The sequence below is a fragment of the Perognathus longimembris genome, chromosome 4 (assembly GCF_023159225.1).
Source record: "Perognathus longimembris pacificus isolate PPM17 chromosome 4, ASM2315922v1, whole genome shotgun sequence".
Taxonomy (NCBI): Eukaryota; Metazoa; Chordata; class Mammalia; order Rodentia; family Heteromyidae; genus Perognathus; species Perognathus longimembris.
This window is the reverse complement of record NC_063164.1, coordinates 62,577,678-62,597,993: the sequence shown is the minus strand read 5'-3', so window position 1 is coordinate 62,597,993 and position 20,316 is coordinate 62,577,678. Positions and strand designations below refer to the sequence as shown.

Below are 20,316 nucleotides of genomic sequence, written 5' to 3'. Positions count from 1 at the left end.
TTTGAGAAAACCCTGGGCAGAACCTACATTGGCCTGATGCCAGCCTAAGAACAGTTACCATTGGCAGCTCCCATTAGACCCACAAGATGAGATGGTAAGGAGATGAAGTATTCATTCCACAAAGGAGATTGTTGTTCATGGTAGAGAGATGTGTAGGTAAACAAAAAGGACTGGCCAACACAGTATATATTCCCAAAAGTAGTATCGCTGGTCATATTGGTGTGTTACTATGTGAAAAGATATATATTTAATGTTCTTGTGATATACACCCCTGAGAAAGTCTGACAGAAGTAGACTTATCCACATTCTTCAGGCCTTTGAAGAGCAGCACACATAGATACTTGTGTAAGGGGGTACAGAGTTACTGCTAAAAACTTGAAGCTGTTTGTTATTCCCATGTAGACCATTATATTCCCTTCACTGTCATGTTTTGCTCTAATTACTTGAAATTACTAACATAAATTATTAATGTTTATTGAGTGCTTGCTCACATGGAGCTAGATGTGTGAACTAAAAAATATAAATACTTGGTGGAAATGAAATAGTATAGTTCTTTCTTCTCTCATTGTATTACAAACAGTGACAGCTACATCCATATGGGTGGTTAAGTTACCCCATAACAGTGCTTGGTGTTATGGCCTTCCTTGTTCTTGTGGTTTAAATCAACATTTTTTTTTTTTTTACAGTCATGGGACTTGAACTCTGTCCCTGAGCTCTTTTGCTCAAGGGTGGTGCTCTACCACTTTGAGCCCCAGCACCACTTATGGTTTTCTGGTGGTTAATCGGAGATAAGAATCTCATGGACTTCCTGCCTGGGTTGGCTTCAAACTATGATCCTCATATCTCAGGTTCCCGAGTGGCTAGGATTACAGGCAAGAGCCACCGAGCTGGCCCAACAATTGTTTAATTTGCTTGGGATTCAGAAGTTAGAGCTGGCCTCAGTTGGATGATTTGTCTGCCGGGGCCTGCCTAGACTCACTCATAACTTTTAATACTTACAAGCTTCATTGGGGGAGCCATTGCTTTCCAATGTTGTAATAACTTACATTATTTGCTACTGTAATTCTGGTTTTGGTTTATATTGGCTGTATACTTAAAGGTACTCTGAGTGTGTCCACTATTCTAGTGAATGAATCTTAAGCCAAGACAAATACTTGTTGTGTGTGAACAAGTATACACCTTTTGGGGTCCTGCCATATTGGGAACATTAAGTAGTCAGCATAGGAGAAATTACATAGAATGCAAAGATTGAAGGTGCATCACAATGACTTTTTTGTTTTTGGTGACCATTTGGGGCTTGAACTCACTACCTGGTGCTGTTCATGAGCTTTATCTGCTCAAGGCTAGCACTCTATAACTTGAGTCACAGTTCTAGTTCCAGCTTTTTGGGTAGTTAATTGGAGATAAGAGTCTTATGAACTTTCCTGCTCAGGCTGGCTTTGAATATCAATCTTTAGATCTCAACCTCCTGAGTAGCTAGGATTACAGGTGTGAGCCCCTGGTGCCTGGCTCATGTGACTTTTTTTTTTTTTTTTGGCCAGTCCTGGGCCTTGGACTCAGGGCCTGAGCACTGTCCCTGGCTTCCTTTTTGCTCAAGGCTACCACTCTGCCACTTGAGCCACAGCGCCACTTCTGGCCGTTTTTTGTATATGTGGTGCTGGGGAATCGAACCCAGGGCCTCATGTATACGAGGTAAGCTCTCTCGCGACTAGGCCATATCCCCAGCCCCGACTTTTTTTTTTTGCCAGTCCTCTGGGGCTTCAACTCAGAGCCTGAGCACTGTCCCTGGCCTCTTTGTTCAATTTTAGCACTCTACCACTTGAGCTACAGTACCACTTCTGGCTTTGTTTTTTTTTTTTCTTTTTTCTGTTTATGTGGTGGTGAGGAATTAAACCCAGGGCTTCATGAATGCTAGGCAAGCACTCTACCACTAAGCCACATTCCTAGCCCTCACATGACTTTTTAACCAACTCTAGGAACATGTGATTCAGAAGCTATCTGATAAAAAGCAAATCATTTTATTACGCTTAGTAAGACAGTGATCCAAAGTATTCTTGATCCTCCAGTATAAGAGGGAATAAAATATCAGGACCTCAGAAAAAAATTAATGTTGGGAAAATGGAGAACGGAAAAGGAATAGGCTGGACTCGATCATCAACAGGCAAGGACTGTTTATTGAGGACAGTGAGGGGCACAGACCTTCCTGCAGGATTGGAGGTTGTGTGAGGGGGTGAATTTGGGACCAGGCTTATGTGGGGTCTGAGCAATGAGGCAGGTTATTGAAAGGGCCACTAGGTCTAGGAAGTTGGGGCTCACAAAGGGTTGTTTACAGCTAGGCCTAGGAGAGATGTCCTGCCTGCATATCAAAGCAGGTTCCCATATTGAGGTTTTGCCTGGTGCCTGAATATGAAAGCAGGTTTGCTGCCTGGTGTCTGTATGGGCCTGAGGCAATAGGGTGGGGGTCAATCCTTCATATTGCATCTTTGGATACATAGAAAGAATGGGCCTAGAGGGGAGAGGCAAGTCCTTCAATTAAGGTTTACCAAATTTTCCTAAAATATATCTGTATATAATATGTAAGTTTATATGTGTGTATATGCACATGTATGTTAGGTCCTCTCCCTGAGGGCTCTATGTAGCTGCCCCCCACCTCATTAAGTCTCCACCCAGTTACCTGGGTAACCTGCAGACCTGGAGGCAGTTACCTCCCCTTTCCCTGAGGTCACATCCTAATCCACCTGGCCACACCCCTTGCCCCTGCCCTAGATATAAGGCAAGGCTGGGTGGGGGGCTCTCTCTCTCTCCCTTCTCTCAGGCCATGGATCATCTTGGTCACAGGCCAGCAGTTCGGTAATAAACTTTCTTTCCTGCCTGAATACGGCATGGTGTTCTCCTTTACCGGCTACCTACTTTAAAAACCTGACAATGTACATGTATATATCAGAGTTGTACTGACTGATATATTTGATATCATCCTGTCACTTAGGTATGTGAGGTCACACAGGGAAAGGGGACATTTTATGACTTAGAGTTGATGGTGGTATCCTCATTTTTATTCTTTTCCGATAATATGAACTCTATCCATTTAAAGAGATTTTTGGGTCATACTATCTAATTAAACTGATCCTTTCAAGGGGGCAAGTGACTTACAAAGATTCTTGCAAAATAAGTGTAGAGTGATGCTAATGCTATCCTATTAGAGTAAATAGAATTAGAGTATTGGGAACAAGAAAAAAATGTGTCTGCATGCATATGTGCCAGTGGGTCTTTTTTTTTTTTTTTTTTTTCCTGAGACCTGGCCTTGGGCCTGATAGCTGACACTTTTGCTCATTGCCTAATGCTCTACCACCTGAACCATGCTTCCATCCTCTAGAACCGGGTCTTAAACTCAGGGCCTCATGCTCTTATATGGAAAGCTGGTACTCTATCACATGAGTTACATACACCTCTAATTCTGGCTTTTTTGGGTTAGAGATAGTCTCAGATTTGCCTGTTTGGGGTTCACTTTGAACCTTGGTCTTCTGATCTCAAGGTCCTAAGTAGGTAGCTTACAGGCATGAACCATTGGCATCCAGATAAGAAAATATCTTTTTATAAAATGATGAGAAAATGAGATTTTTCTCATTTTTTGGCATTGTGTTATTAATAACAATGAACTAAATATTTTGTTTTAGACACTCTTTAAAAAGTGTTTTTTGTTTTGTTTTGTTTTTTTAATGAACCCAAGCCTGGTGGCATACACTCGTGAACTCAGCACTTAGATAAGACAGGAGAATCATGAAGTAGGCCAACCTAGATATTAATAATGTGTGGCCTTTGATAACAGTCTTCTCCATTCCCCCTACAGTACATTTTCATGATCCTTTGGGGTTTAGCTAAGATACTGCTTTCTTATGACATTTTTCTCCTCTTCCCTTTCCACATTTCAGTGGTTCTTTCAGCATTTACTCCTCTTGGTGCATTGCTCATATGCGATCACATTATCAATACATTAATTATAATAATGCTTTGCCTTTTCAGTTCTTTAGTTCTTTGTCCCCAGTTCTTTCTGCCCTTTACGATTAAGTTATCCATTTGTTGGTGGGTTGTAGGCTTTTTGATGATTAGGAGTCCTACCCTATGTTGGTCATTTCAAAACCAAGAAACAACTGACCTGTTTGTCCTTTGAGAGAAAGACAACCCACAGGTTTCAAACATCATCCTGCACCATTTACTCTGGGAGTTCTCTTACCAAAAGCCATTGGCAATCTCAGGAAAGCAGAGAACACTGAACATGTATGAGAACTAGGAGATCAAGGAGATTCTGAGTGAAGAATCCAAACTAGAATCATTTTCATTCCAGCACCGTTTTTTTTTTCTTTTTAAATTTTAAAACTAACTGAAAAGTAAGATTAAATGTATTCAAGATGTGTAACATTATGATTTGAATATGTATACATAATATGATTGTCACATGGAATTAATGGATACTTCCATCACTCACCCACACTATACCTTTAATTCCTTGAAACTTGTTCATTTTATTATCTTTTGACCAGTCTCTCCTCATTTCTTTTCTCCACATCCTTTGCAACTACCCTTCTATTGTTTGCGTCTACGATTTTGGCTTTGCTTGTAGATTTCATGTAACACTCTACTACTTGAGCAACTGCTCCAACCTTTTTTGCTCTGGTTATTTTTTGTTTGTTTGTTTGTTTGTGCCAGTTTTGGGGCTTGAACACAGGGCCTGGGCATTATCTCTGTTCCTCGGGGAACTGATTCCCAGAAAACTAATGGGTGCTGTATAATGAGAAAAGGTCCCATAGACCAATAAGTTGGAAAGTTGGGTTAACCAAAGTAAACAGAGCATGGTTTTTAGTTGAAAGGTTTTTGAGCAAGATCTAAAGTTCATTTTGAATTTCTTTGAAGGGAAATAGAGTACTCATTTCTCAGATGCATAGAACTGTAGAAATTACTTTTTTTTGCCAGTCCTGGGCCTTGGACTCAGGGCCTGAGCACTGTCCTTGGCTTTTTGCTCAAGGCTAGTATTCTGCCACTTGAGCCACAGCACCACTTCTGGCCTTTTCTATATATGTAGTGCCGAGGAATTGAACCTAGAGAATACGAGGCAAACACTCTTGCCACTAGGCCATATTCCCAGCCCAGAAATTACTTTTTATGCATCTTTTGGCCAGAAACCAATGATAGTTGTTCTGTTTTTGAAATAATTTAAAGCAAATCTCAGACACCATGTAAACTTTGTTATGCATTTCTAAGTCCTTAAAGAGATTCTCTCATCAAGTAAAATGAACAATTAAAAAAATCCTACTATCCCTTGTTACCATTTTTGTTTTTTTGCAATCATGATTTAGTCAAAGTTCACATATTGCACCGTGGGTTGTTTCTGTTGTTTTGTTCCTTTAGTCTTTTTAAATGTAGAAAAATATTTTGATGCCTGCAGTCCTGTCCTCCCAACTTTTAAAACTTATAGGGCATTCTGTATTCTCCATTTGTGTCCTTTACCCCTATGATTTGGGAATTTAAGTTTGAAAATTTATAAGACGTAGCTTGCTCTTAGTATAAAAATATAATAGCTTGGAATTTGTTTGGAAACAGCTAATTAGAATAGCAAGGAGATGTCAATTGAATTTATTTCGAGTGTGTTTGGATTGTACCCACAATTATTTGCCTTGTTAAATATAGTTTTCAGCCTTGTGTATCTTAAAGACTATAAATGATATGTCACAGGTAAAGTGGCTTGGCTGCTAAGCAGTTTGTGGTTGATTTTTATTCAGAATGACAGGGTATCCAAGTTGTAACAACAAAATACTATTCTCTAAAGGAATTTTTCTAGCATAATCATTTATCAATTCACATTAATTTTACTTTTATTGGATATATATTTTGTGTGTGTATGTGTGTGTGCGCGTGCGTGTGCGCATGGGCACACCAATCCTAAGCTTGAACTAAGGTCCTGGGCACTATCTTTGAGCTTATATGCTCAAGGCTAGCATTCTACCACTTGAGCCACAGCTGTCCTTCTGGCTTTTTGGTGGTTAATTGGAGATAAGAGTCTCACAGACTTTCCTGCCTGGGCTGGCTTTGAACCAAGATCCTCAGATCTTAGCTTCCTAAGTAACTAGAATTACTGGTGTGAGCCACCAGCAACTGGCTGTACTAAATACATTTTTAGCCAAATGTTTTTCTGATAAATACTTCTGCAAATGCAAGAACATAAATTTAAGGACACCCACAGGGAATTAATTTTATGTGTACATTGTCTATTTGAGCCATGCTTCCAACCACTTTTGCTTGTTACTTTGGAGATGATGTCTAGCAGACTTTTTTTACCCAGACTGGCTTTGATTTGAATCTCAGATCTCAGCCTGTTAAGTAGCAAGGATTACAAATGCCTAAATCATAGATACTCTTTTTGTTATGCTTACCAGGCTAGTCTCAAACTCTTTGGTTCAAGTGATCCATCTGCCTTAGCCCTTTGCTGTTACTATGCTTGTGTGTCACTACGTCTAGCCCTTTATATGGTTCCAGCAATCAAACCCTAGGCCTTATACATAACCTACTAGGCAAGTGTTTCACCACTGAGTTATGCCCCCTGCTCTAAAAGCATGATCTTTGACACCGTGAACCTGGCTTTTGTATGTGTGTGGCTCTGGCAATTTACTTGACCTGTTTCTATACCTGTGAAATGCGGACAGTAGTTTCTGATTCCTAAAATTTCTGTCAAGACCAAAAAATGAAATCCGGGGCTGGGGATATAGCCTAGTGGCAAGAGTGCCTGCCTCGGTATACCCGAGGCCCTAGGTTCGATTCCCCAGCACCACATATACAGAAAACGGCCAGAAGCGGCGCTGTGGCTCAAGTGGCAGAGTGCTAGCCTTGAGCGGGAAGAAGCCAGGGACAGTGCTCAGGCCCTGAGTCCAAGGCCCAGGACTGGCAAAAAAAAAAAAAAAACAAAAACAAAAAATGAAATCCTATAAACTACTTACTTATGACCATAGTTGGCTCAGAGCCTCTTAAACCATCTTCTACTAATTTAGCATGTTAGTTATTTTTTTATTTTTATATGTAGGGTATTGCTTTCTTGTTCCAGTTGACTTTGTACTTGCTAAGTGGCTTATGATGGCCCCTAACTTGCTATCCTCTGCGTCAACTCCCTGGTGCTGGAGGTACAGGTGTGTACCACCACACCTGGCTTTCTTACCATATCTATAATTCAACTTTCTGGATCAGCTCTTAAATAGAAGTTTTTACTTGTTGTGAGTCTTTTAAAATTTGTTCATTTTAAGGTTCTTGTTCTGTACAGAAGTTTAGTAAGACCTTGGTTTCAAGATAATCTGTATAGGTGAGTGTATTAAATAGATAACTAGAAAATGGTTTGAGCAGACAGATGGGATGGTTTTATATGATGATTTATAGAGAAGGACTGGAAGACAAAAAATGGGCATTGTATTTTATTATAGACCCAAGAATATTATTAATAAGCTGTCTGTCTGGTTTTTATGAAAATCAGTATGTAAAGAAATGTATTTACTTACTGAGACTGTGAGAACATGAGAAAATCCCTAACTTTGAGTAGTGTTTTTCTTGGTGGTTTAGAACAATAAGCTTTTATTTTATTTAGATGGAATAAGTTTGTACACCATACTCAAGTAATAACATACATGCTTATTTATGAACAGGGCTGTTGCCTGCCAAGAAAGCAGGCTTCCCTAGAGAGGTCCCAGATGGGTGGAGGAGAAATCCTCACAGCTGACATTGTGTCTTATTAAAGACCCATGTCTTTTTTTTTTAAATATATTTTTATTATCAAACTGAATTACAGAGAGGTTACAGTTTCATACATTAGGCATTGGATACATTTCTTATACTGCTACCTCATCCCTCATTCCCCATTCCCCCCTCCCCCTCCCTCTTTCCCTTCCCCCTTCCCCCCCCATGAGTTGTTCAGTTGATTTTCATCAAACAGTTTGTAAGTATTGGTTTTGTAGTTGTTTGTCTTTTTTTTACCCCGTGTCTCTCGATTTTGGTAGTCCCTTCCAATTTCCTGGTTCTAATAATGAAGTGCCAGACTTTGAAGTCAGGCCCCACTTTACCACGTGAACCCCACCTTACAACGTGAACCCCACTTTACCACGTGAACCCCACTTTACCACGTGAACCTGAGATAAGCAGGCCCTGTGAGCAGACTGAGGACAAGCCCATTAGGGCCCAGTCGGTCTAGAACTCTTAACAGCTGGGAATGCTTAACTCTGACCACCCCTAGAATGCCTTGAACCCTGAGCCAATCAGATTTGTACCTGTGTCCTAATCTTGCTTGCTTGAACACCTGATTGTTGTAACTTTGTTTTTTGCCTTTATAAGCCCTGTGGAATTGTAGCTCGGGGCTTCCTCCTAACCTCCGCTGTGTCGGTGGGTAGGACGAGGCCCAAGTTGCAGCTCGCTTAAATAAAGCCTTGCCTTGCTTTTTTGCATTTTGGAACGTCTGAGTGTCGGTGGCCTTCTTGGTGGTCGTTTCGCGACTTGGCACAACAATACCAGTATACACGGTTTCCAATATACTCAGATAAGATACAGAGATAGTGTAGGTATAACCACAGGAAGATGATACAGGAATATCATCAATAATAGAGGCTACAGTTACATATGGCACGTTGAAAGTATTTACAACTGTGATACAACAATCGTTTCCATAACATGGAGTTCATTTCACTTAGCATTATCTTATGTGTTCATAAGGTTATAGCTGTTGGGCTCCTGTGATCCTCAGCTGTGACTTGCCTAAACCTGTGCTAATTATTTCCTATAAGGGAGACCATATAGTCCATGTTTCTTTGAAGACCCAGGTCTTTAATGGATCTGGGGATGTATCTCATGGTAGAGCACTAGCATGGGCAAGGCCCTGGGTTGAATCCTCAGCACTCCCCCTCCCCACAACAACAAACCAAATACTAAGAGTCGTATGAAGGCAGAATGAGTATGTTCTGTTCTCGGGTTGTGGTTTTTGTTTTTTTGTTTTTTTTTTTGGCCAGTCCTGGGGCTTGAACTCAGGGCCTGAGTACTGACCCTGGCTTCTTTTTGCTCAAAGCTAGCACTCTATTACTTGAGAGCCACAGCACCACTTCTGGCTTTTTCTGTTTATGTGGTACTGAGGAATTGAACCCAGGGCTTCATGCATGCTAGGTAAGTACTCTACCACTAGGCCATATTCCTAGCCCCATATGTTCTGTTTTTAACAGGAGACACCAAGGAACTGTTTAGAGACTGCTTGGATGTTTGGGGGTTTGCATTCTTGGCATTTACGAGTAACCCAAAAAGTGTTCTTCTGTCAGTTGTCTTTAAATCTTGGGCACTCTGGCTTGTACAGGCAGGGTCTCAGCCAGACAAGGGGTCACACTGCTTCCTGTATAGGAAGTTTTCCAGTTCTAGAGATTGAACTTTATTCCTTAAGGACATTCAGGTCCAGCTGCACTTGAGCTTTTTACACTTTCCCCCCAATTAACAGTTTTGTTGGTCTCTTCCTTTCCAAAATATTTTGTTTATGTAAGAGGGACCTTTTTGTCTTGTCCATACCAAAAAATCCAGCTGGGAGGAATCAAACAGCATGATTTCATGTCACTTCTAGAAGAACAGTTACCAATTGCTAAGGCAGTGGATTTCATCAAGGTTGTACCTTCACAGGGCCTTTTTGCTTCTTTTCCTTGAGTCTTTTTTTTTTTTTTTTTTTTTTTTTGCCAGTCCTGGGGTTTGGACTCAGGGCCTGAGCACTGTCCCTGGCTTCTTTTTTTGCTCAGGGCTAGCATTCTGCCACTTGAGCCACAATGCCACCTCTGGCCTTTTCTATATACGTGGTGCTGAGGAATTGACCCCGGGCTTCATGTGTACGAGGCAAGCACTCTTGCCACTAGGCCATATTCCCAGCCCTGGCTTCTTTTCCTTTAGAACAGACTTAACTAGTTCAGGAAACATATTGTCCTGATGAGTTGATGGAGGTCAGAAGTTACCAGGAAGGTATTAACGGCTTGACGCTTTAGAAACTATTTTCATTTGTTAAAGGGTAATGAATGCCTTGCATTAACTTTTCTAACAAATACTTATTGAGGGCTGTCATTGTGTGCTCCAGAGTTTGAGGCCCAGGGTTGTGTCACTCAGAGAAGACTAGACATGCAGGAGACTGCTGTGGCAGGAGAGAGGAGGAGGAAGAGCTGGCACCAGTGCCAGAGCAGGAGGCTTCAGGGAGCAGAGGGAGAAGATGAAGCATGTGTAGGATCTTGCCAGGTGGGGAAGGAGTAAGGGCCTTTCAGGATGAAGGGAGTACAATGAGCAGAGGCTAGGAGGCAGGAAAATGCAAGTCATGTTTTGGGGGTTGTGACTAGAACAGACGGTGCCTAGCATTTGGTGTGGAGGGGAGGAGAGAGCCAGATTGCAAAGGCCTTATGTGCATGTGCCAGGAGAAGTGTGGACTTGATCCTGTGAGCAAGTGATAGCTGTCAGAGGCCTTTCAGCAGAGAGATGAAGTAATCAGATCTCTGTATTGAAGCAGAGCCTTGGCAAACAGTGATGTGGAGGAGAGGAGATGATTGTGTGGACAGGTGGGTGGCAAGGGCTCTCTGTAAGGAGGCTTTTTTTTTTTTTTTTTGCCAGTCCTGGGCCTTGGACTCAGGGGCTGAGCACTGTCCCTGGCTTCTTTTTGCTCAAGGCTAGCACTCTGCCACTTGAGCTGCAGCGCCACTTCTGGCCATTTTCTGTATATGTGGTGCTGGGGAATCGAACCCAGGGCTTCATGTATAAGAGGCAGGCGCTCTTGCCACTAGGCCATATCCCCAGCCCTGTAAGGAGGCTTTTGAAGTAGGTCAAGTTCAGATGATGTTTGAGGCCTGAGTTAGTGGGGACAACAGAACCTTCTAGTGTGTTCTTAAGATGGTTACCTTATGAAATTTTACTACCACCTCCAACAAAAACTTTTTTTAGGGTGCTGCTGTCATCCTTGCTTTGCAGTAAAGGAAATGGGCTCAAGGTAACCTGGCTCACTCAGGATTTGAACTCTGATGACTGTCCTGTGTCATCATACTTCCAGAACAAAATTTCCTGTGAGATTCTTTTTTTTTTGGCCAGTCCTGGGGCTTGGACTCTGGGCCTGAGCACTGTCCCTGGCTTCTTTTTGCTTAAGGCTAGCACTCTGCCACTGAGCCACAGCGCCACTTCTGGCCATTTTCTGTATATGTGGTGCTGGGGAATCGAACCCAGGGCCTCATGTATATGAGGCAGGCACTCTTGCCACTAGGCCATATCCCCAGCCCCCCAGAACAAAATTTCAACCAACTGAATTTTTGGGATCTCATCAACTTTTATTAGCAAATTATGAATTAGGCAGCATCCATTCTACAGAGACAAGAGCTCTACCGGCAGAGCTGGAAGGTAGCTTGAATAGGAACAAGAAAACCACACCATGAGGCAAGCAGATTGTTTAAGGTCAGGCTGCCTTTCTTGTATGGTTAAAGAAGAGGAGACTTTTTCTTAGAATGACTAGGTGCCTTTTGATTGGTTGCTGTGATTTATGTTTTCTTTCTTCTTTTTTTTAAACTGTCTTGTTTGGGAATTTGCCTATCTTTTCTCTCTGTCTCTGTCTCTCTGATCCTTCTCAAAAGATCAGATCTTGGAAGTAGACGGTTTAGGTTTCATTTTAGTGACATGGAATCTTAGCATGAGGGAGTCATTTTGGGGTTGGTTTGTCAGGGCCTATTCTAGGAGCTCAATCAAAATAAACAATCTCCCATAAATTTTAGTTAATAAAGAGGGAAAAGAACACAAATAACTATTAGAGATGATTCTTGCAGTGAAATAGAAGCTTCTAGAATAGAAGGAATACTTGGCAGCCAATCGAAGGTAGTTTCCAGGTGGGGCAGCAAGGTGTCAAAGATGAATGACACTATAACTCAGCTCTTTCTCTGGAGTGGGGGTGGGGTGGGATAGAATTTGGGGCCCTCAAGAATGTCAGTTGGAAATGCCTATTAGGTAGGTGGAAATGTGGTACTTAAATGACATCTAGCTTTCCTGTAGGAATTCCTTTGCTGGGATTTAATTCTGGGGAGGTGTGGGTCAGTGGAATCACCCAGGATCTTTACTCAGGAAGATATCCAGGCTCTACCTTTGAACAGTGCTTGTGTAGGTCTGGGATAGGACTTGGAAATCTACATTTATATCAGGTTTCTAGACTGAGTAATACAGACTGCAATAAGATCCTACATTGTGAGAATGTTTGACTTAAATGGTCTAGGATATCTGTTAATTTCATTCCTGGGAGCTTTTGATGGCTTTTCAAACAAATTGACATTGATGAACAACACAACCACAAAAGCAGCACGTAGGAAAAGTGCTTATTTTTAGGAACTCATCTGCATCTGTATCCTGCTAAAGATGCATTTTGGTTTTTGGATTAACAATCAGAAGTAGCAAACCCTCAAAATTAGGTGTGTTCTTCAGAACAGTGAAATTAGATTCTTGGTATTTTTCTTGAGTATGCAAAGAGGCTGGAGGAGGTTCGGAATCCTGAGATGTGGAGAATGAGGGGTTGTATTCTGGGGTTGCTGATTTGCCTAGGAGTGGGCTAGGTTTGTCACTGCTTAAAACTCATGAAGGGTTTGGGAGGGGTTGTAGCTCATCAATAGAGCACTGGCCTGGCATAGTGATGCCTTATGTTGCTCACCAGTAAAACACACACACTACATAGTCTGTAAGTTCAATTTCCAGTTACCCACCATCTCCAATTTACTGGAAAAATCCTCACCTGTTTGAAACTTGGGTTTTAAACTTGACCAACTATTTATTAGAGCATTTGCTTTTAATTAGCTGTAACTAATTCCTCTTTGTCAAGTATGACTTTCTTTGGGGAGTACAGGCATTGAAGGCAGACAGCCTGGGTTAAAGTCCATGAGTCCTAGAGTGACCTTGGGTGGATTACATGGCCTCCTGGAGCTTCTGAGAACTTGAGTTTCTGGTATTCTCAAAGGTTTTGGAATTTGGTGGAATAGCATCCAACACCTGACTTGATTTGGGGAGGCAGATGAGGCTTGTGTGTATGCTCACTGACCACACATTGCTTTTTTGCAAGCATGGGAGAGCTGTGTATATTGCTTCCCTAACACATCTCCTCCACTCTTGAGAAGCCTTCCACTCGCTCCTATGTGGCTGTGGCTGATAGGAGTTGATAATGGTGGTTTTGGTTTCAGCTTTTGTCTTTTGTGTCTGGTTACCGTTAGCATAATTTTTTTCTTCTTTATCAGCCTATCAGATTTGAGTTCATTAACTGCTTTCTGTTGTTTATTTTCTTCAGGTAGGGGAGGGAGGTGGAACTTCTTATGAGACTTCCTGTCTCTGTATAGTACTTGGCTTCTCCGTTCCCAGCTCTTTTCTTTAGTCCTAAAGCAGACAGGGAAGTGGGACTAGAGGAAGTCTTACTTACTGTTTGGTTTGTTCAGTTATCAGCAGCCTATGGAGCTCCTTCTCTGAGCCAGGCTTCTTGCTAAATGTTCATTCTTTTTTTCTTTTTCTCCCTTCCTTCCTTCTTTCCCTCCCTCCCTCCTTTCCTTCCTTCTCTCCCTCCCTCCTGTCCTCCCTCCCTCTCACCCCCCTCCCTCCCTCCCTCTCTCCCTCTCTCCCTCTCTCCCCCTCTCTTTGTCTTTTCTGGTATTGGGCTTAAACTCAGGGCCTTGTGCTTGGCTTTTCCCTCAAGGCTGGCCGTCTACCACTTGAACCACACCTCCATTTCTGGCTTAAAGATTTTTCTGTCCTGGCTGGCCTTGAACTATAAATCTCAGATTTCAGGTTTCTGAGTAGCCAGAATTACCAATGCTAAGTATTCATTCTTTTTTTTTTCCTTTTGTTGGTCATGGGGCTTGAACCCAGGGCCTCCTCTGAGCTTTTGTGCTCAAGGCTAGTGCTTTACCGCTTAGAGCCACAGTGCTACTTTTGGTTTTCTGGTGGTTAGAGATAAGAGTCTCATGGACTTTGCTGCCTGGGCTGGCTTTGAATTGGGATCCTTAGAGCTCAGCCTCTTGAGTAGTAGGATTACAGGCTTGAGCCAGCAGAGCCTGGCATGAGTGCTCATTGTCTTGATTCACTTCTCAAAGACCAGGTACAGGTATTCTCACTTGTGTGCAGTTTGGAGATGATTTTTCATATATCTCCAGGTCCCATAGTAAGCTGACTAATTTGTTAAGAATATTAAACAAACAAGCAAACAAAAAGAATATTAAACAAATGAATGACAGGAAAACACTCTTTGGGGGAGGGTGGTACCAAAAGGAGAGGGAAAAGTGAACTATGAGTGAATGAGGAGGAATATGGTCAAATTACTTTATTTGCATATGTGAAAATAGAACAATGACATCTGTTGAAATCTTAGAAGGAGGGGTAGAGGATAAAGGTGAATGATAAGAGGATGAGTTTGATTGGGATACATGGTATGCATGCATGGGCATGTCATACTGAAACCCCTTTGTACTACTAATGTATGTCAATAAAAATGATACTGAAAACAAACTCTGTTTTGGGTGGTACTGGGGTTTTGAATTCAGGACCTAGTACTTGCTAGGCAGACGTTCTACCACCTGAGTCACTCCTCTAAGTCCTTTTTGTGTTGGCCATATTTTGAAGTAAGCTTCTACTTTGTTCTTTAGTTGGCCTATACTACAATTTTCTTATTTGTGGGATGAAGATGTATGCTACTGTGGCCAGCCATTCAAGATAGATTCTAGTTAACATTTTTTTAAATTTAATTTTATTGTCAAGGTGATGTACAAAGTGGTTACAATTAGGATACATAAGGTAGTGAGTACATTTCTTGTCAGACTTGTTACCCTCTCCCTCATTTTCTCCTACCTTCCCTCTCCCCCAGTCATCCCCCAATGTACAGTTAATTTCCAACATATTGTCTTGTGAGTATCACTGTTGTGTCTTGTGAGTATCACTGTTGAATTGGTTCACCCTTTATCCTTTGTCTCACCATTTTGATGTTCCTCTTCCCTTCCCTAATTTAGATAAACATATCTGCAATATCCAGGGTACCAGAATAAAATACAGTAACAATAGAGGATAAACCTTAGGGAAGAAAATGAAAGAAAAAAAGAAACAATTTCACATAGTACATTAAAAACAATAACAATGAAAAACCTCTTGTTTCCGTATCTTGGGAGTTCATTTTGCTTAGTATTGTCTTATATAATCATATGTATATAGCTATTGAGTTATTGTGATCTTCTGCTAGGACTGCTGGCTGAGATTCTTGCCATCTCCATCTCCTAAGTAGAAGTAGAAGCCTGAACCACCACATCCAGATAGAATATCCTTTTGCTTTTCTGCCATTCAGATCTACTTTCTAGATTGCTTAGTTGACTTTGGAATTGCTTTGGAAGGGATGGTTCCTTTGGATTGTCCATAACAAAGATGAAGCTGCTATATCCCTCATTTCTGTTGTATTTTGCAGTGCATTTGACCTTCTCACTTTTAGCATCCTGCCATATGTGGAACAGCATTAAGGAAAGAGTAACGATTCTGGAGGAGAGCAGACTTGGTGAAATTTCAGTATATTCCTAATGCCATTGCAGAAATTCCTTATTAACCTAAGAGCCTCAGTTTCTTCCTCTGAAAAAGAGGGATTATGTTTACAACAGATCTAGGGTAGAATTTGGCATGTATTTGTAAGTTCCAAGCCCTTGTTTGAGTGAGTATTAAGTCATATGAAACTCTGATAGTTACAAAGATGGAAAAGGTAGTTACGAAGATGGAAAAAGGTATTGTTTATGTTCTAAAGAACTTAAAATGACCTGGCACTGGTGGCTCACACCTGTAATACTAGTTTCTCAGGAGGCTGAGATCTGAGGCTTGCAGTTCAAAGCCATCCCTGGCTGAAGAGTCCCTGTGAGAGTCTTATCTCCAATTAACCACCAAAACAAACAACAACAACAACCCGAAGTGGAAGTGGTTCTGTGGCTTGAAGTGGTAGAGTGCTAGCCTTGAGCAAAAGAGCTTGGGGACAGCACTGAGGCTCTGAGTTCAAGCCCCACCACTAACCCAAAAAAACAGCAAAACAACATTTAAAATGTATTGAGCAAGGCTGTCATGGGTAAATTCAACATGGAGATGTTAACTGGTAGGACTTACTTGAGGCAGAGGCAGAGGCAGGGTCAGAGTACGAGAACATTGATTTCTTCTGACACAAGGGTTGAGAGCTCTTGTGCTTCAAGTAAAGATTATACCTGTTTTGCGGGATTGAGTAAGAACTAGTAAGTAACCAAGTAGGATGGGTTGCAGCCAAAACCGCAGCTTGAGCACTGGATAGGAAGGAGTGTTCAAAACCATCTCCACCGTGGGTCTGCCTGATGGAACTCAAAAAGTAGACAGGTCTGGGAAGTGAGGCCTGGAAGCCTCAAGGAAGAAGAAACTAGAGTTGTGAAGAAACTAGACTTGAGGGCTGGGAATATGGCCTAGTGGCAAGAGCGCTTGCCTCCTACACATGAAGCTCTTGGTTCGATTCCCCAGCACCACATATGTGGAAAACGGCCAGAAGGGGCGCTGTGGCTTAGGTGGCAGAGTGCTAGCTTTGAGCGGGAAGAAGCCAGGGGTGGTGCTCAGGCCCTGAGTCCAAGGCCCAGGACTGGCCCCAAAAAAAGAAACTAGACTTGATTCTGTAGGCGATGGAATCACTCATAGAGTCACATCTGCCCTTGGTTGTTGGGAATAGGAAGGAGGCCAGGAAACCTGGAAACTTCTTTCCATTGAGTTGGTAACTGGAACTTGGGCAATGGTGGGAAAGCAAGAGAGGAATATGAAGATACAAAAATTGATAAGATGTAGAGGGGTAAGAAGGAATGTAGAGTACTGGTCAAGGTTGCACTATAAGAAGTAGAGAGAGGAAATGCCAGGGTGGGAGAGGAGGAATACATAGAGATGGAGGGTTAGGTCTTCCTTCCATAGCCAGGAGTTTGGGACCTGTGATGTAAGCCTGTGAAAATGAAGGTAGAGTTCAGCCAGAAATTGGACCCTGGCCTTCAGCTTTAGAAGATCAGTGGAGAAAAAGTCAGAGAGAATTTACAATTAAAACACACTATCACTAATGAAATATAAAGGACACTTATGTGTAAATTTCTAGTTAAGATACTGAAGTCGGAGGATTTGCTAGATTAGAAAATCAAAATGTAAATGTCTGTGACAGAAGAAAGTTAGGCTTTTTATTTCAAATCCATTGTATTGTTTGGCATCTATCTGCCTGTCTATTTATTTTGTATTGGGGTTTGAACTCTGGACCTCAGTGCTCGTCAGACTGCTACTATACCACTTGAGCCATGCCTCTAGCCATCCTATTTACTGGTTATTTTGGATATGTTGTCTAGCAATTTTTTCTGCATGGGCTGGTTTCTCAAACTATAATCCTCCAGCTCTCAAGCCTCCTGAGTAACTACAGTTACTGGTGTGAGCTACCAGCACCCCATTATTATTTTTTAAATGCAGATTCCACAGTTTACACTCAGGGGGACCTGGGTGTGGGCCCCTGAGCTTTTTTGCTCAAGGCTAACATTACACTTGAGCCACAGTTTCATATGTAAGGCAATGAGTACATTTCTTATCCAACTTGTTTCCTCCTCCCTCATTCTTCCCCCTGCTTCCCCCCTCCCTGTTTCCCTCTCCTCCCCGTTTCCCTCTCCACCCCATGAGTTATACAGTTGGTTTACACCAAATGGTTTTGTAAGTATTGCTTTAGGAATCATTTGTCTTTTTATCCTTTGTCTTTTGATTTTGGTATTCCCTTTCCCTTCCCTAGTTCTAATACACGTATGTACAGTATCCAGTGTACTAAGATGAGATACAGTGATAGCGGGGATAAATCCACAGGAAGGGAATACAAGAGAAAAAAAAATGTAGGGTTTCACATGGCATGTTGAAAATAATTACAACAATGATATAACACTTGTTTCCATAACGTGGAGTTCATTTCACTTAGCATCATCTTATATGTTCATAAGGGCATAGCTTTTGGGCTATTGTGATCTTCTGGTAGGACTATCTGAGATGTGTACTAATTATTCCCTATGAGGGAAACCATAGAGTCCATTTTTCTTTGGGTCTGGCTCACTTCACTTAGTATAATTTTTTCCAAGTCCTTCCATTTCCTTACGAATGGGGCAATGTCATTCTTTCTGATAGAGGCATAGAATTCCATTGTGTATATGTACTACAAGAAATGGTTAATGTTGAACAGTATCATGTGAGCTGGAAACCAAGTGGCAGAACATAAAAATAATACATGCTACAGTGCTCTAATGACATTATGCAGAATTCTGGTTATTTCATACTCTGACAATAATACCATTCATGGGTGTTGGTGGTGATTAAGTTTCCACCTTCCACATACATTATTTCAGTTAGGATTAATCACGCCTCCATCTGTGCTCTCAGCAATTAAAATATTTTAAGAATTATAAATGTTAAATGATGCTCTATAAAGTTTGAAAATGGAGAGAAAAGAATAAGACTGTGTGTTTAAAACAGCCATTCTTTGCCTTTAAAAATATACTCTAAAGTATGTTTGAGTTATGGAGACTCTGATTTAATGTGATCCTATATGTTTTCCTATGTGTTAGGTAGTTGTTTTTAGTGTTTTAAAATTTTGCTGTCCTGTGGAACATTATGATATTTCTCTGTGCTCCATTTGCACCTCCTCCTCATATACTTCTTTTCTTTTCCTCCTTCCCTCCCTTTTTCCTTTTTTTTAAAAGAAAATATTATTTTAATATCCCCCTCCATCTCTTTATAGTCAGCATTATAACTTTTTTTAACACTGTCAAATTTCAAACCACCTAAGGTTCTCTATTTTTGTGGCGACACCGAGGTTTGATCTCAGCCTTGCACTTACTTGCTAGGCAGATGAACTTCTACTTAAGCTATAACCTCATTTCAGGTATTACTTCAGCCATTGTTTATTTATTTTTGAGGCAGGTCTCAGGTTCATGCCTCAGCTGATGTGCATTTATATCCTGTGCTTGATTTGTGCCCCCCGGAGATAGGTATGAACAGCCATGCTCTGATTTTTATTGGCTGCCATCCTCATGACTTCAGGTTTATAGTTGTGAGCTACTGTACCTGTTAGTTTGTCTGTTTATTTGTGAACAGGTAGCCCAGGTAGGCCTTGAACTCCTTCCTTGGCCCCCTAAATGCTGGAATTATAGGTATGCAAAAGTATACCTGGCTAAAAATTGATAAAATCCAAGTTCTTTATTTTAATTTTAATTTTTTTAGCTTTTATTTCTTTTTTTAAAATTTTTTATTATCAAACTGATGTACAGAGAGGTTACAGTTTCATACGTTAGGCATTGGATACGTTTCTTGTACAGTTTATTACCTTTTCCCTCATACCCCCCTCCCTCCCCACCTTTTCCCTTCCCCGCCCCCCCCACCCCCCACCCCCCCGGGGAGAAGGATGTTGGGGATTGAACACAGAGTCACTCCATCATGTTAGGCAGGTGCTTTTCTGCAGAGCTACACGATCCCCAGCCTTTCATTGGTCTTGTGCTTTCTATCAGAACGGTGTGATGGCTCATCTCTTTCTAGAGTCTGGAGTCTAGGATGACCTCTTTGTCATCAGAATCAGGGCACGAAGAAAAATTTCAGCAAGTATTTTAGAAAGAATGGGTCATCTGAGGTTTTGCAATACCTTTTAACAGAGCCAGTGGATATTTGGGTGCTTTTCAGCCAGGAGATGAAACAGTATTTCAAAAACCATGCAGCAGCTGTCTCTAAGAAAGAGACTGTTCAAATGTGAATTCTGTTACCCCATCCCCATCCGAATAGTCTTTCCATTGTTCTTGAAACCAGAATTTTCCATGGATTTTGCTGGGAAAAAAGATGATTCAGTTCCATTTAGAGTGACTGAGCAGAATTTTGACCTTTTTGACCTTTTTGACATGACTGTGAGCATGTGTTCTAGAAGATGATGAACTGGGTTCATTTTCCACAGCACCTTTGACAAACTGACCTCAACAAATTGTGTCAGATATCTGGGCTTTAGTTTCCTAACAATTACACAAGACTAGTATGTGCTTGGGCATCTCCCTCTGCAAGGTCTCTGTAAAATCCATTATTAATACATGCCCAACTGTGTGTGTATGTTGGGCGATTGGTCCAGGGGCTTGCACTAAGGGGCCTGACCTGTTTTTGCTCAAAGCTAGTACTCTTAACACTTGGGCCACAGCTCCACTTTCAGCTTTTTAGTAATTGGAGACGACTCTCATATCCGTTTCTTCCCTGAGCTGGCTTTGAGCTGTG

The 20,316-nt window shown here is 41.5% G+C and overlaps 1 protein-coding gene and 1 long non-coding RNA gene across 16 annotated transcripts in view; both read left to right on the top strand.

The window, feature by feature from the left end:
• Positions 1-20,316, top strand: part of Tanc1 (tetratricopeptide repeat, ankyrin repeat and coiled-coil containing 1) — a 235,544-nt gene that overhangs the window by 9,143 nt on the left and 206,085 nt on the right. The gene's annotated exons all lie outside the window — the stretch shown is intronic.
• On the top strand, positions 7,200-8,942 carry LOC125350645. The gene is made up of 2 exons (XR_007210781.1): positions 7,200-7,777; positions 8,844-8,942. It is a non-coding gene; the product is annotated as an uncharacterized LOC125350645 (long non-coding RNA).